The following is a 13,750-nucleotide window of genomic DNA, read 5'->3' on the forward strand; positions in this document are numbered from 1 at the left end:
GTTTGAGCTAATCATCCATATTCTACACAAATCTTTTTACCTAGATGTTTGCTTTTTGTCACATAATTTAGTGGTTCTCCTACTAAGTTCAGTCAAACCCTATGGCTCCTGGTGATTCTATCATTACAAACATAATCAACATTAACCAACTCTGAGTTCTATGAAACACATGCTAAAAATGTTCTCCTTATTGGTATATCATTAATATTAATACTTTAGCAAATTTGAATGCCTAGAGAGAGTGATTCATGGGTTAATTATAGATAGTCCTCACCACATAAATAGAGCCTGTATACATAGTTTAAGATTTCTCAATATGAAGACACTGTATTAGAATGATCTTGTAACATGTTCATGTTGTTATATTTAATGGTTGCAAATTTATCCTTTGAGAGCAATTTTGTTTTAAACACAGCCAAGAGTCATCTAAGGCCAAATATGGTGAACAAAGTAGATGATCCAACATATGTATTTCTTTCAGGGGAGTGGATGATAATTATCTTTATTTATAAAGTAATGTGAATCTGGGCTGGGTGGTAGAGCACTTGCCTAGCTTGTGTAAGGCACTGGGTTCAATTCTCAACACCAAATAGGAATAAAATAACGGTTCATCAACATCTAAAAAAAAGTAATGTGAATCATTTCTCTCTCTCTCTCTCTCTCTCTCTCTCTCTCTCCTCTCTCTCTCTCTCTCTCTCTCTCTCCTCTCTTTCTCTCTCTCTCTCTCTCTCTCTCTGTCTTCTCTCTCTCTCTCTCTCTCTCTTTTAAATGGTACTGGAGATTGCACCCAAGACTATTCTACCACTGAGTTACTGAACTACATCCCTGTACCTTCTTATTTTCCATTAGCTTGCTGAGGCTCGCCTTAAACTTGGCAATCCATCTGTCTCAGTCTCCCAAGTAGCAAATAGTTGGGATTACAGGCATGTGCCACCTTACCCAGTTTGTTTCTTTAACTGACTTTAAAGGCAATTACAAAAGAGTTTTGTTGATGCTTGAGTGAATACATTATTGTTCAACAAGTATGCAATCTTCTGGAATTCCAACTCTGAAGAAGTATAACATTTTATGTTTCATTATGTTTAAAAATAAGTCACTTAATTTTAAGTAACATCTTTCAATTAATGGTATATCATGTACATGCTAATATATCAAATGGTTGCAAGTTCATTAACCATTCAGTTAACAGTGTCACTATAAAGTTAATTCAAGGCTTTAAATCAAGAGATTCATATTAACTATGAGGAAAATTTAGCAAAGGAGATACAAAACCTATAATATAGGGTACCTTCCCAATGTTCTATATTGATCATAATGGAATAAACATCAATATGTGTATCCTGAGAACTGCCAGACCCTTATAAATTGTTCCAGACTGATGTTATCCACACATACCTTCCTATGTTCAACCCTCATGTATTAATTATATATTACTACATTATTCATTCATATTTGTTATGTTGTAAAAAAGAATTTGAGGATCATGAGTTAAATACAGATAACATATAAGCAATGGATGATGTGAATTGCTTTTCCTACTCAGAAACATGGGATGTTATTTCTACACTGCCATAATAGCATAATAAAAGCATCTTAATTGTTTAATCAGCCAGCTTCAAATACTGCTTAACTTAAAAGAAGGCTAAGACCCCAAAAGATGCATCTCACTCTCAAGATAGCCTGCATTCTCCTTCAAATATGTACTTCTCACTTTCCTAAATAAATCTCTGCTTGTGCACCTCAAAAAAAAAAAATAAAGAGAAAAAGAAAAAAGAAACTTTACTGGCAATTAGGAGTTAACACTGGAATTTTTAATAAATACATCTTTGACTCAATCAACAAGCAATGCTAAGTGCTACATGAGACCTAAAACATCTTTTAGAAGTTCAAAGTCTAGTTAGATATATAAGACTAATAACTATCAAGTGATTCAAGGACAAAATCAAAAAGTTGCTGGAATGTGAATTTTATCATTAATCACTGGCTTAATAATATGATACATTTTATCACAAATTTTATGTTTGTCTTGTTTCTTGCCTACATCTTTGTCCACTATTACTTCTCCTTTCTTCCTAGCTTGGCCTAAGTAACTAATCAGAATGACATCCACACCTGAATTACCAAGACATTGAAACTGCATAGATGAGGTCGTGTCCTGAAACTAAAGTATGATACATCTACATGCCACACAAGTTAAGCATTGCCTACACATAGCAAATTGAAAACATTATATAATGCTTTCAGGTGAGTGAGGATTTTGCAAGAGAGAACCTAATTATTAAATGAAGAAATGAAAATAACCTGTCTTCTAATTTGCAATGCTTATTAAGTTGTATTAATTATATATTACTACATTATTCATTCATATTTGTCATATTGTAAAAAAGAATTTGAGGATCGTCAGTTAAATATAGATAACACATAAGCAATGGATGATGTGCATATTTTTGTGTGGACATTAATTTTCAATTCCTTTGGGTAACTATCAAGGATTATGTTTCCTGGGTCATATGAGAAGGTCATGTTTAGTTTTTTTAAAACTGCCAAACTGTCCTTTAAAGTGACTGTTCCATTTTGCATTCTCATCATCAATGAATAAGAGTTCATGCGCCAACTTCTCACCAGCATGTGGTATCATCAGTGAATAAACTCCTTTTTGTGTATCTTGGTCTTAGTTAACCACATAACACTAAATATTTTAGTTTCCTCCTATCCCACTCCACACACCCTCTCCCCAACAACTTACTTAATCCAATCAGTCATGACAGTTCACTGATATGCCTCTCAAATATTTTTCCTTTCCATCCCTCATTTTTATCCACTGTTATTGTCTTTCTCCTTATTTTCCAGTTGCTATAATAGCTTTTCAGTTGTTATCATTACCTCCAGAGAAATTGCTGGTCAAATACTCTTCACACTGTGGTCTAAGGAAACTTCCAAAACTACAGAGCTGGGCATATCACATCCTCAAATTGAGACCACTAAATGATAAATGATACCTCTGTGGGTATAGCAGAAGTTTTTGAAACTTTTCAACATGACCCACAGGAAAAAATAAATTACATATCATTCAAGATAATCATGTGTATGCATAATATGCGTAACTGATGTAAACAAACTTACCCTTACTATTTGTGGTACACTCTATTTTCTATTCTATTCTTCCTATTTATTCTATAAAATTCTATTTTGCACAAGAAATTATTGCCAAGAACTAAGTTGGTCTCACAATCCAGTAACAGATGATAAGAAACAGTTGGAAAAGTCTAGAGATCTAGAAGATGAAATGCAAACTCATTACTTTGGTTTTCAGTCCTTTTCCTAATATAACCCCAGACAATAATTCTGGCTTCATTCACCATTCATCTCACCAGTAAGTAGCCACTGAATGTCCACTCTGTGTCAGGCATTATGTGGAAAATTAAACAGTGAGTGAAGGCTTAGTGAGTGCTGAAAAAGAAGAGGCATCTCCTGGAAAACAGACCTGTAAAAGTCTATTTTTATTTGATGATAAAAAGAAAATAAATGCAGACCATTAAGGCCACACATAGAAAGTGATTTGGACCACTGTTGGGAGAAGTAGAGATGGCTTCCAAGAGGAAGAGACTCCTAAACTGACACCTAACAGATAGATAGGAGTTAATTAGAAAAAAAAGCAGTGGTGAGAGATAGTGTTGCAGAGGAAATAGGTTGTTTATTGGTCCAGAGGCAAAGGAGGGCATGGTCTTTTTTGTAGAATGGAAAGTGGTTGCCTGTGGCTGGAGGCTCAGAACATAGGGGATACAGATAAAGATGGAGAGGTGATGAATGTCCTAGGAAGATACTGAAAGATGCATTTGCTCTTTGAGGCCAGAAGTGATCACTGATCACATCTCAGGGATCCCAAAGGCACTGCACAGATGCCTCAGGGACTGCAGGGAGAGGAAGATAAAGGTTGTGGAGGTCTGGTTCGCCTTATTACCTTCAACCTGAGTAGCTGTGGCACAATCATCTTGGCATTGAACATAAAGCAGTGTGGGGGGAAATGTGAAGGTGGAGGGCAGGAGGGCGCAACTGACAGGTATCCTAAAGTAGCAAAGTGGCAGTAACAGAGTACGAAGACAAGTTGGGCACAGTTGTGCACACCTGTAATCTCAGCAACCTGAGAGGCTGATACAGGAGGATCACAAGTTCAAGGTCAGTCTGGGTAACTTAGTGAAACTCTCAGCAACTTAGCAAGTCTCTGTCTCAAAAAATAAAAAGAACTAGAAATGTGTTCAGCGGTAAAGTACCCCTGGGTTCAATTCCCAACCCCCGACCCGCGCCTCCCAACCAAAGTTAAGCCTGGCCTGTGTGTGGTAGTGATATGACTAATGGAAAAAAAAAAATATCAAGATAAGAGCCGGCTGTGGAATCAGATCCAGGAGGTGAGCATGCGAAAGATAATGATGATAAATAAGCACGCTTGTCAAAAATTTAGCACTTATTCCATGGTGACATTATAAAAATGTAATCTGAATACCTTAATTAAAAAGAAAATTAGGTGTTTTAAACCTTATTGCTTATTTCTAAAATTCAGAGAGAACTTTTGGGAACACACCAACTCTGCCAATTCTGCCAATTAAAGAAAGCATCCCATAGAAAGCCCCTCAGCTTGATAGTTATTGATGAAAGTCTCTATTAAATTTGTTAAATTTTATTAGTACACTTTGTACTAATAAATTTATTAGAACATTAGTAATGATTTATTAGTACATTTTGAAGTAAAAAAAATAAATCATCTAAACATCCTGCTCTAGGTAACTAAATGTGAATTACATTTTAAATATTTTATTTTATTTAGAAAATACACACTGCTGGGCTGGGAATGTAAGATAGTCGCACAGTGCTTGCCTAGCTTATGTGGGTTCAATCCCCAGCACTACAAAGCAACAATACACAGCTGGAGCCAGGGCAGGGACAGACACTTTCCAGTTACTCAGGAAGCAAAGATAGAAGGATCATTTGAGTCAAATGTTAGAAACCAGCACTGGCAGTATTAGCAAGACCTTCTCTCAAAAACAAAAAGTAAACCCCCCCCCCCGCCCCCTCAAAAAAAACCCTTATTGCTGCTGAGGGTAGAACTCAGTGGTAGAGTGTTTTGCTTAGCATGCAAAAATCCCTAGTACTGCAAAAACAAAAACAAAACACACTGCTCCCTAAAATGACACATAAGAAACTTAAATGCATATTACTAAGTGAAAGAAATTAGTCTGAAAAGGCTATGGTTTCCACTTTTCACATCAAATACATATAATACTAGAATGATAGATACATGCCATCATACATTTTTCTGAACCTATAGAATGTACGATACTAGCAGTAAATCATAATGTAAGCTATGGGCAATGGTTGATGATAGTGTTCAGTGCAGGTTCAATTTAATAAATGCATCACAGTGGTGAAGGGATGTCAATAGTGGGGGTGGTTGTGGGGAGAAAGAGAGGAGATAGAAACTCTCAGTATGTTTTGCTCAATTTTTCTGAGAACCTAAAACTACTGTAAAAAAATAAAGTCTATACCAAGTTTAGAATATAATACCTTAAAAGTATGGATTATATTTTTGAAAAAGAATCCATGTTGCTATGGTTTTTAATACCTAAGGCATAAATATAATAACTACTAATGAACTCTGAAAAGAAATGCTTTTTTAAAAAGTAGCATTTCAGGGCTGGGATTGTGGCTCAGCAGTAGAACGCTCACATCTCATGGGCAGGACCCTGGTTCAGTCCTCAGCACCACATAAAAATAAAGGCATTTTGTTGTGTCCATCTACACCTAAAAAATAAATATTAAAAAGTAGCATTTCAGTCATTACTTTGGCTTCTTTTGAAATTTTATTACACTTTTTCTCTGGACTACTCCTGCCTTGTGTTCTTACTAAATCTCTTATGTGATGTTGTTTGCCAGTCTACACTGTAAGCAACTCTAGACTGCGACTTAGATTCCTGTGTATTTCCTGCAGCCCTGGGGAGGGGGATTTCCAGCAGAAGAACAGGGCAACCCAGAGAGAAACCAAGGAGTTAGATGGGAGATGAAGCTGGAAAACTAGATTGGAATTAAATCAAGAAATGTGAATTTTGTACTATAGGAAACGAGGACTTGGTTTTTGTACAAACAGATCAGGGATATAATGTGAGCTGTACTAAAGAAGATAGTTCTGGCAGCAAGTTTTATAATGGATTAGTATGGGAAAGGAGAGGCAGAGAGTCTAATGAAGGACATTAAAAAAAAAAAAAAAGCCTTCCTTTTTTGAGAGCTCAGTATGTGCCAAGCTCTGTGATCAATGTTTCATTACCCCACTTAAACTTCCCAAATCCAAGTGGCAGGTGCCATAATTATCCTTATTTTTCTTTGAGGAAAATGAAGATGTAGAGGCTTGGAGAAGTGTTAAATGACAACTCTTGAGATCAAGGAATTTCTAAAATAAAAGTTTATTGAGCCTTTAAAGATACTAGCCAGAAAAAGGACAAGCTCCTCAGAAAAACTCTGCAATTACCAGCAGCAAAGCTAGATAGCAGTGGTCATTGAACCTAATAAGCCAGAGTATTTTATAATAATCATTTTGGGGAAGGAAGGTTTACATTGAATTTATATGGGTTATAGATAAGAGGGGTCGTATTGCCCTGAGGAAAGCTTTGGGCTAGAAAGGCAGTTTATAAGGAAAAGCACTTGTTGCTTTTGGACTGGTGGGGTTTATAGTGTGGAAACTTTGTACAGAAACAGCCGAGGTGGTAACTATGATGGGATCTAAATCAAGTTTCCAACATAAACACTCTTTTTGTTGGTTTTGCTGGCAACTGTTAACTGATTAATTTCCCTGTCTCTTTCCCCATCCATCCTCTGGCCCTTGGAATTAATTTTAGGACATCTCAGATTTTTTCCTTTATCATAAAAGCTATCTAAAAGCTAGGCTCTTGGACATCCATTCAGTTGCACAGGACCTGGAACTTGATTTAAGGCTCTGCTCATGCCATCTTGAAATTCTTCATTTTTAAACCAAGGGTCTTTGTTTTTGTTTTGTACTGGGCGTGGCAAATTATGTAGCCAGTCCTCTTAAAATAATTTTCCCAATGGTCACACAGGAAATTGATGTCAAAGCAGAGATTTAAGGGTCCATGTTTTCAGCTACTCGGTTATGCTTCATAGCCCATGATCTGAGAACAAACCAGTACGATAATACAAAGAAGTGGGATTTTTTTTTTTAATCAGCATTGGGGGTTGAACGTAGGGGGACTCTACTATTGAGCTGCATCCCTTGCCCTTTTGATTTTTAGACAGGGTCTTGATAAGTTCCTGCGGTTGGTATTGAACTTGTGATGTGCAACCTCAGCCTCCAGAGCCACCAGGGTTACAGGTGTGTGCCACTGTACCTGGCAGAGGGAATAGATTTTAAAGAGAATATCAAAGTCAACATGGACCAATTTTTAGAAAGTTTTTGTTTCCTTTTAAACTAAATAGTTTTGTTGAAGACCGGTGCAGTTGGCCCATGTCTACAATCCCAGTGGCTTGGGAGGCTGAGGCAGGAGGATTGTGAGTTCAAAGCCAGCCTCAGCAAAAGTGAGGTGCTCAGTGAGAACCTGTCTCTAAATACAAAATAGGGCTGGGATGTGGTTCAGAGGTTGAGTGTCCCTGAGAATGTAAGTTAGTCGCACAGTACTTGCCTAGCTTATGTGGGTTCAATCCCCAGCACTACAAAGCAACAATACACAGCTGGAGCCAGGGCGGGGACATGCACTTTCCAGTTACTCAGGAAGCAAAGATAAAAGGATCATTTGAGTCAAGTGTTAGAAACCAGCACTGGCAGTATTAGCAAGACCTTCTCTCAAAAACAAAAACAAAATACAAAACAAAACAAAAAGCCTGGTGTTCAATCCCTGATATCCCCACTACCCCCGCCCCCCACCGCCGCTAAAAAAATTAAAAAAAGTTTTGTTGGAGAACATCTTCAGAATGTCACAAATCTCTTAAAATAAGCAGAGGTTTCCTACTGGGGAACACTGCCTATTACATCATTGAGAGTGCTGTTGACTGGTCTTGCTGGCTGGGTAGACTGTGACACCTGGTGACAATAACATGTTATTGCAAGTATTTATTTTGCTGTTTTAGGAATTAGTCTTTTAAATTAGTGCATTTAAAATCTACACTTCTCAGATTTCCCCCCATCTTCACTAAAAGGACAGACTGAAAAACTACATGATTGATTGGTGGGGGAAGGGAAACTGGGGATTAACCCAAGGCCTCACACATGCTAGGCAAGTGCTCTACCACTAAGCTAAATCTCCAGCCCTTTTCTAAGTTTTGCTAAATTACCCATTTTGGCCTTGAACTCGCAAACTTCCTGTCTTAGCCTCCCAAGTAGCTGAGATTATAGGTATGTACCATCACACCAGCCGTCCTAGTTCTAAATAAAATCTAGAGAACAATGAAATAATCTGATATGAAGATGAATTTTATAATATTGATTTATAGAATGCAAAATTAGAACATAATTGTGTAATAGTTATGAATGCGTCAGTGTCCCCTCTTATCTGGTGGATACATTCCAAGAGCCCCAGTGGATGCCTGAAAATGTTGATTGTATCAAACACTGTATATACTCTTGGTGTTTCCTTCACATACACACCTATAATAAGATGTGATTTAAAAATTAGGCACAGAAATATTAACAATAATTAATAAAATAGAAATTTATAACAATATAATAATATATTAATAATATTAATATTAATAATAACAATATAATAAAAGCTATATGAATGTGCGTTCACTCTCTCTCTCAAAATATCTTATTGTACTTTCCTCTTTTCACTTAAAGAAAGACCTCTATGGCTTCTCTTTGGCAGATTTCCAGGAACACTACTCTTGCACTTTGGAGTCATTAAGTAAAATAAGGGTTACTTGAACAGAAGTGCTATGATAGGGCTACAGGTGACCTGATAAATCTAAGCAGGTACTAAGTGCCTAATAGGCAGATTTTATATATATATATATTGTTGTTGTTGTAGCTTTAGCTTTTTTGCTACCGGGATTTAAAAACCTGACCAGAACAACTATTGAGGAAGAAAAGTTTGAGGGCTCAGGATTTTAGAGGTCTTAGTCCACAGAAGGCTGGCTCCATTCCTCAGGGCTTGAGGTAAGGCAGAACATCATGGAGAAAAGTGTGGCAGAGGGAAGCAGCTCACATGATGATCAGTAAGGAGAGAGAGAGAGAGAGAGAGAGAGAGAGAGAGAGAGAGAGAGGTCTCCACTTGCCAGATACAAATATAGACCCTAAAGCCACACTCCCAATGACCCACCTCCTCCAGCCACACTGCATCTGCCTTCAGCCACCACTTAATCCCATCAGGTGATTAATTCATTAATTGAGTTAAGGCTCTCATAGCACAATCATTTCTTTGAACATTCTTACATTGCTTCACCCATGAGTTTTTGGGGGACACCACATACAAACCATAACAATTGTGGGTACAATGGATGGAGAGATGATTCAGTCATGTCCCATGCAGATGGAGCAGGATATCATGAGCTTTCATTATGCTGCTTATAATGGCATAGAACTCAAAACTCATGAATTGTTTATTTCTGGAATTTTTCAAGTAATTTATTTGGACCATTGTTAACAATGGGTACCTGAAACCAAGGAAAGTGAAATCATGAATAAGGGAGGATCTCTGCATGCATATTTCAAAGACTACTTGGTATATTCCTGTAATTCACTCCCATACATAAAGAAGTAAGTAAAGTTATCAGTAATTAAAATCATATAGTTAGAGTATTATAACACAATATTTTCAATAGAAATCTACGTGTTAACTATAGTAGTGATAGATTGCACATAGTATTATGTTCACATATTAATTCACATAGTAGTAATAGGAAATTGTTTCAAATTGTGTTTTACAATAAAAATATACACACACATATTCATGTGTGAATTTATAATTGGAAATTCCTTTGTTTAAGATCTATTTTCACTTTATGAAGTATGTAATAATGAGAGCTCAAGAAATGCTTAAATGGGCTAGATCAGTGGCTTATGCCTGTAATTCAAGTAACTCGGTAGAATGAGGCAGGAGGATTGCAAGTTTAAGGCCAGCCTCAGCAACTTAGGAAGACCCTGTCTCAAAATAAAAAATAAAAAGTGCTAGGAATGTAGCTCAGTGGTAGAGCATCCCAAGGTTCAATCCACAATACCACAAAAAAAAGTAAGATCTTTGAACCATATTTTAATCATAATCACAATCAAACGAGTGTTAAATTCTTTAGTTCAGCACATGCTAGACTAGTTGTTTTGGCTTTTTGCAACAACATTGATAGCTACACACAAAAAAACTGAGGTAGGCAGTGTTTTTGAAATAATAAGTGCTATAGAGAGTTAAGCTCTAGTGCCTCCAGTGTTTAGATAGGACCATGCATGGGGACAGTGAGAGGAGCATGGTCAGCCTAAAAGCAGACAGCTCATGTTTGCCATGTGGGAATGTGGGCTCAGTGTTGCCATATTCCAGTATAAGACAGAAATCCATTGTGTGTGTGTGTGTGTGTGTGTGTGTGTGTGTAATGTTACTTTAGGGGTGTGTGTCGTTAAAAATGTTTTAAAGGCCAAAGAGAATATCTCTACCACTTTTGCTAACCAACCAACGTTATTTTGATCATGTAATACTCTCAGGTTCTTTTCCATAAATAATCATAGCAAATGAAGTAGTTGAGGTTGGTGAAGGTTAATTAGTTCCCTTCATCTGAATATGAGGTGATAATGGAGATCAATTTTACACCAAATTCTGATTCATATGCAGACACAGTTCATACAAACTGCTCTGTAAGTCTGATAAAACTCCAGCTGTCTGTCCATTTGGTACACTCATTATTTCCTTGCAGAAAGGTTCACTTATGCAGATGTAGCTTCGTTCCTAAGGCTAAATTCCATAACTCAATGAAATTATAAGACATTAGAAAACTTAGGGATCAAGATGCAGGTTTTAAGGATTCCTAATCTGTTCATGCAAGGGTGTCATAAATCTCTAAAATGTTTAGGTCAATTCACTTATTTTAGATATTGTTAATTTTATAAGTGAGATCCATTTCTAACATTTACAATACTTTATTTTTGGTAGTAATGGGGATTCAACCCAGGGCCTCAAATGTGCTTGGCAAGAACTCTACCACTGAGCTACATCTCCAGCCCTTTATTGTACTTTCGAACAAGCCCAAAATTGATACCCATCTCTAATATTTTACTATGTTAAATAGCACACCATGAGATGTGGATGAAGACGGTGATAACAGGCATCTTTACAACAACTGCTTCTGGAGTGTAGTCTTTTGGATGTATTGCTGCCTGAATGCCTCTGCCAACATAGATTTCTCAGTTTGGGTAATTAGAAGTGAAGCGTAACATACATAGTATTATATTGTGTATGTTAAACAGGCTGAAGTATATTAAAACAATCATAGGAGTGGTTCAGTTCCAACCTGTAGAACTCTGTCTTCAGGCTTTGATGTACAGCATTGTGTCCCTGCTCTCTAGGAGTTTTCATTCAAATAGGGGAGAGGCACCATTTGAATAGGACTTTCAGAAGGATGGAGGAAACAAAGTATGATTGTGTCTGGGAATATACTGCAGAGTGTGCTGCCAGATGGAAGAAGCAGTGAGGTCTTCCCACACACAGATCATAAAACTGGCACCAACTGAAACAGGATATAGTTGTGCTGGAGACCTTAAACTGCTAGGTTGATGCTGGAGTTCCTCTGCTAATGGCAAGCCAACTCAATTCCTTTCAACTTTCCTAGCTGATTTTATCTGTTGGGAAAAAAAAAAACCTCTTTATAAGTATCTTCATAGAAAAAGAATAAAGATGCATTGTCACTGATTGGGAGAAAACATATATTAACAAAAGAAAATGACAGAACAACCAAAGAATTTCTCTTATTTCCAAAGTTTTGGTCAAGAAGCATAATTAACAGATAGGGAATAAGTACAACTATTCAATGGGGACACTAATAACTGGATGACATCCAGAGGAGAGTTATGGCAAGTGGGCCTATAAAGAATGGCAGAAAGAACCAATGATGTTTATCCCTAAGTGGGATATGGGCACAAGAGCAATGATTTCATATCTGAAATGTCTTTAGGAAGCAGGATTAGGGGCTGGGCTTGTGGCTCAGTGGTAGAGTGCTTGCCTTGCATATGTGAGGCACTGGGTTTGATCCTCAGCACCACATAAAAGAATACATAGAATAAATAAATAAAATAAAGTTTTTTTTTTAAAAGCAGGATTAGATGTTTCTGTTGTACAGTGTAGATGAGAGAAGGGCAAAGAAGGACCAAGGTAGAAAGGAAGAAAATAGATCAATTAATTAAAGTTACAGGTAGCTTTATATAGATCAATGTAATCATTCTTCACTTATTCACTTATTAGGTTTCTCCATATATAGTTCCCCTCCCAATATTCAATTAGGAAAAATTTCAAACACACAGCAAAGTTGAAAGAGACTGAATTCAGGGCCTTGCACATGCTAGGCAAATTGCTCTACCTTTGAGCTACACCCCCAGTCTTTTTTTTTTTTTTTTTTTTTGTGGTACTATGGATTGAACCCAGGGGTGCTTAAGGGCTGAGTCACATTCCCAACCCTTTATTTTGAGACAAGGTCTCACTGAGTTGCTTAGGGCCTCACTAACTTGCTGAGGCTACCTTTGAACCTGCAGTCCTCCTGCCTCAGCCTCCCTGGTCATTGGAATAGATATGGGCCACACACCTGGATCACTCTCAGTCTTAAGTCTGTATTACTTATTGTTGTTGTTTTATAATGTCATACTTGGGTTTGAACTGAGGGGTGTTCTATCACTGAGTACATCCCTGGCCCTTTTAATTTTTTAATTGGAGACAGGGTCTCTCTAAATTGCCCATGCTGGCCTCAAATTTACAATCCTCCTGCCTCAGCCTCCCAAGCAACTGGGATTACAGGTGTGCTCCATCACACAAGGTTTTTTTTTTCCCCCCAACAGTCTGTTTTGTTACCCAGATTGGGTTTCAACTCCAGGTCCTCCCACCTAGCCTCCTGAATAGCTGGAATTATAGTTGTGGGCAACTGCATCTGACCTACCATAACATTTTATTATACTTAAGCACATATTTAGTCTACCTCTCTGAATCCCTCTTATTTTTGTATACATTTCAAAGGAAACCCCATATCATTTGTCTGCCACTTGGAAGGCGATACTCCTTAATCCCAGGATCTCTGTTACAGAGGTTAATGACTGAATGGGATATTTGAGAGAAAATTTCTACTTTGAGTAGGTGAAGTGGAACAGAACTGGCTTTCACACTTTTCTAGCATCCTAAGAAATACATTTCAGCTGGGTGTGGAGGCACATGCCTGCAATTCTAGCTAATCAGGAAGCTGAGGCAGGAGGACTGCAAACTCAAGGGCAGCCTGAGCAATTTCAACCCTGACTAAAATAAAAATACAAAGGGTTGGAGTTATAACTCAGTAGTAGAACACCACTGGTGTCATTCCCCAGTACCAGGGAGGAAAAAAAAGAGATACAAGAAATATATTTCATATTCCTACTCAATGTATGCCACACACCTGTTGAGGTAAATATTTCAAGGAAACAATATTTACCTTTTATATATGTGAAACAGGCTAATATTTCCTATTTTATCTCATTTTAACGGATGCTAGTCATGATCCACTAACTTGATGACCCACCAATGGAGTAATTAACTAT

The sequence above is a fragment of the Marmota flaviventris genome, chromosome 6, assembly GCF_047511675.1.
Source record: "Marmota flaviventris isolate mMarFla1 chromosome 6, mMarFla1.hap1, whole genome shotgun sequence".
NCBI classification, from domain to species: domain Eukaryota; kingdom Metazoa; phylum Chordata; class Mammalia; order Rodentia; family Sciuridae; genus Marmota; species Marmota flaviventris.